General features: G+C 38.6%; 1 long non-coding RNA gene and 1 pseudogene across 1 annotated transcript; one reads left to right on the forward strand and one right to left on the reverse strand.

Moving 5' to 3' along the window:
- The first annotated feature begins 500 nt into the window (after positions 1 to 500).
- On the forward strand, positions 501 to 858 carry LOC9641134. Its single transcript, XR_002991477.1, has 3 exons — positions 501 to 522; positions 608 to 716; positions 782 to 858. It is a non-coding gene; the product is annotated as an uncharacterized LOC9641134 (long non-coding RNA).
- A 194-nt stretch (positions 859 to 1,052) lies between these two features.
- LOC9641133 lies at positions 1,053 to 2,578 on the reverse strand (annotated as a pseudogene).
- Positions 2,579 to 3,585: the final 1,007 nt, after the last annotated feature.

Genomic DNA, 3,585 nt, shown 5'->3' on the forward strand with positions numbered 1-3,585 from the left:
AACACTTAAATTCTATTGCCACTATCTACATCCATTGGAGTTGAAGTGGGAATATGTTGATATTGTAAATGGATTTAGCATATATAACAAAAGCACCACAGGGGATTCTATCAAAGCGGCCAGTCGTGCATTCACATGCTGTGTCTTTATGTGAGAGGTGAGGTATCCGACACTCCTCTTTAAATTCTATCGTATTCTTTGTTCTCAAATCAAGCTTTGATCTAATGTATCTGGTGCTGGTTGTGTAGGTGAAGGACGCATTGATCACTGCTGTTAAGAAACTCAAAGGTGGAGATCCTCGCCAAGACGACATGTCCATCGGGCCCAAGATATCCAAGTCGACAGCAGCTATAGTGGAGAAGAGCATGAACGATAGACATAATCGGCAGGTGCCAAACTTCTAGTTGGTGGTAAGCGAAGGGGAGCTTTCATGGAGCCAATGATCCTGGAAGACGCTCCCTTTGACACGGACGCAAGGAAGGAAGAGATTTTTGGTCCCATGATCCTTCTCTACTCATACAAGTAAGCTCTCAAAGTTTCTTAGCTACCGAAGTTCTTATTTACTCTCTTTTTTTTTTTTTTCTAAACTAAAACGGTGGTGACGCAGTGATTTCAAGGAAGCCGTGAAGGAAGCTAACAACACACATTACGGTCTCCAATCTGGCATCTTTATGCATGATCTAAACAAGGCCTTCTATGCGTTTGAGCACATAGAGGTAGCTTTGAGTTTGAGATATAGAAAGTATTGATCGTTTGTTTGATGATTATTTGATCTTCACAGGCTGGAGGAGTTTGCCTCAATGATTCGCCAAGCATGCGCGTTGATAGCCAGCCATACGGTGGGATCAAAGACTCTGGAATCCAGTCAAGTACGCGATGGATGACATGCTCAAAACCAAGGTTTTAGTCATGTGCAATGTAGGCAACGCGTCTTACTTTTGATCAAGCTAGAGTTCGAGCTTTCGAGAAGAGTAAATACAGTCTATCCACAAATCATTGCCGAGTTGTCCTCGTTTGCTTGCTCGCTCTCTAGCACCATCAACCTTTTACCTTTAGGACGGAGAATGCTTGTCTATAAGCTCATGGGAGAAGGTCCATAGCTTGTGAGCGAGCTCGGGAGCTCTGCCATAAGCGCTACAGTTGGATTTGTTGGAATCCACGAAGTATTGCCCGGTGACGTCCTTGAGGCTTGGATGTAAAGCCGCGTAGCACGTCATAGCAGCGCCCTGAGAGATCGATCACGTATTAGTCATGAAAATCTTCCAGATAATTGGGAGAATTCTTCTTACCTGTGGCACATTTTTCCAAAGGAAGCTGGAGAAGAACTTGAGAAACCCTGCATGAAGATCAAAGTAAGTTCCATAAGTAACCGAAAACAATGACGAGGCAAACAGAAAAACTCATTATGTAGAATGTGTGCCGCATCAAAGGCATAATTATAAACCCTGGGTGAACAGTGTTGGCTGTGATGTCAACTCCTTTGGCATAATCAGTGAAAGAGAAAGCATTGACGAAAGAGAAAGGTGGGAGAGATTTCAAAGCATTAGATGAATACCTTGAATCTAATTGCCATCAAAGGTGTCATTATAAATCCTGGATGAACAGCGTTGGCTGTGATGTCAACTCCTTCGGCCTAATCAGCAAAAGAGAAAGCATTGGTGAAAGAGAAAGGTGGGAGAGATTAGACGAATACCTTGAATCTTATTGCCAGTTCTTTGGCGTGGAAAAAGTTTGCGAGCTTGGATTGACTGTATGCTCTAGTGTCAGAGTACCTTTTGGAAGAAAAAAGGAAGAATGTAAGCTCACGAGAAAAGAGAGTTGTTTGGCGTACCAGGTTTTGTCATTAAGGTCTGAGAACTGGATTCCACCACTGTAAGAGGCGATATGCGCAACGGAGGAGAGATTGACAAACACTTTCCTTAGTGGTCTCCTTCATTTTGTCCAGTAGCAAGTTTGTGAGAAGAAAATGGCCTAGACATCACAACAAGATAGAAAAGATACCTATGTATACACGGAAAATCATGGATTTCTTTTGATCAATTTCGAATTTTTCCTCATACCTTGTAAAGTTCCATCACTTTGGAGGTGATCTTTGAAGCATCATCCCAGGCATGGCCTCTCGCCATCTCCGGGCACAGCAATGGCCGGAGTATGTGCCGTCCCAAAGAAGTGTGGAGCAAAACTTGAGCAAATGGCGATATCTGGAGGAGCTCACCACGATCTAAACCACACCTTTGATCACCACCTTCACCACAGAAATGAAAATCCATGAGATGATCCAACTACAGTGGCTTGGAGCTTACCTGTGTTGAGCTTAGAGTTGTCAAGATATTGGCAGCTGCCATAAGAGCAAGCAATCCACTGTTGTCATGACCAACGAGCACGACCGATGAGAATTTTAGTTGCTGGCAAAAGCTCAGCAGCAAATCCACCTGCGAGCTCTAATCAGAGAAATCAAACAAGCAAGAACAACAGGAAAAAATTTCTTTTTTTTTTTCTAAACGACAATGAATAGAACACTCACTTGGGACTGGTGCTCGTAAAGATTGGGAAGACCATCTTTGTCATGGCCAGCCGGCTCCTCAGTCCCCAGCCAGTCCGATCAAACACAGCAAATAGAAAATTTCAGCACATAGAGAGAGAGAGAGAGAGAGAGAGAGAGAGCTCACAATCTGCTCAATCGCCCTAAATTTTTTCTCTTGATTTGGATCGTCATTTAAAAATTGAAGAGTTGCCACCCCTTTGGCACTTGATCTATGCCATCTATTTGAAGTTTTTGAATTTGAACTGTTAGATTATAAGTATATTCAGAAATAATATTCTAAAAATGGAATAAAAGACGCTGGATGCCATATGCCAATAGCACGTTTAAATAAGGGAGTACTAGCAAAAGTCCCAGCTACGCTGGGAGCATCGTGTTTATTCTTGATATTTTAGTATTTCAAAAAGTTGAAATCATAATTATAATTTTAATATAATCATAATTATAACATACATAGTTAACATAACATAATATAATATTTATATTCAAAATCCCTTCTACAAATATAACATAATAAATAATATAATAAATTTAACTTATAACATAATATAACATTTAAAACTCTGAGTGCTGCATAATCTTCTATAAATGGAATTTTTCACTGTGGGATTCCATGGCCAGATAAGTCAATTAAATATTGAGGCTTGGTAACTATTTTTTTATTTAAAATCTCCATATAATTGATCTACAATTTTTCCTCTTAATAAAAAATGTGTTTCTTAAGTACACTAAAGTATAATGATTTCAAAATTAAAGATTTAAAACTCACTTAAACTATATACATCTTATAAAATTAAAAAAATATAACAATTTTTATGGAATCTTATTTTTCATCTCTTTAGACTGAAACTTTTGGAATTTCATGATACTAAGTGATAAAATTACCTTTATGTGTTATATTTTTTAGAAGAATTTCAAAATTTTACATATTTATCTTTGATATTCCCTTATTCCTAATACTTATATTCTTACATTTTGAGAGTAATATTTAATATTAGAAGTATTCTACTTTATATCATTAGCATATTTCTGTATGTGTTTTA

This window comes from Selaginella moellendorffii, unplaced genomic scaffold (genome assembly GCF_000143415.4).
Source record: "Selaginella moellendorffii unplaced genomic scaffold, v1.0 SELMOscaffold_333, whole genome shotgun sequence".
Classification (NCBI taxonomy): domain Eukaryota; kingdom Viridiplantae; phylum Streptophyta; class Lycopodiopsida; order Selaginellales; family Selaginellaceae; genus Selaginella; species Selaginella moellendorffii.